This window comes from Sinocyclocheilus anshuiensis, unplaced genomic scaffold (assembly GCF_001515605.1).
Source record: "Sinocyclocheilus anshuiensis isolate Anshui unplaced genomic scaffold, SAMN03320099.WGS_v1.1 scaffold62, whole genome shotgun sequence".
NCBI lineage: Eukaryota > Metazoa > Chordata > Actinopteri > Cypriniformes > Cyprinidae > Sinocyclocheilus > Sinocyclocheilus anshuiensis.
In genome coordinates, this window is record NW_015544180.1 from 272,747 (window position 1) to 273,005 (window position 259).

At 12.4% G+C, this 259-nt stretch overlaps 1 protein-coding gene across 3 annotated transcripts in view; it reads left to right on the forward strand.

The window, feature by feature from the left end:
• The window catches only part of LOC107696333 (ubinuclein-2-like), a 57,217-nt gene that overhangs the window by 54,139 nt on the left and 2,819 nt on the right, over positions 1-259 (forward strand). The gene's annotated exons all lie outside the window — the stretch shown is intronic.

The following is a 259-nucleotide window of genomic DNA, read 5'->3' on the forward strand; positions in this document are numbered from 1 at the left end:
AAACAATTATTTAATAAAACAATTTGTAAAATTATTTTTTATGTTTAATTTTTTATTTTATCTAAACACTTAAATTGTTTTTTATTTTTCATACAATTAAATGAATTTTGATGTTTAATGGAAATTTTTTAAATAATTAATTAAAATGTTTAATTAAAATAAAAATTAAATAATTATTTTTAATGCTTTATTAAATAATTATTTGTAATGCATTTTGGTCATATTTTAGCAGAATAAGTAGTTTTGTAATTAATGTGTT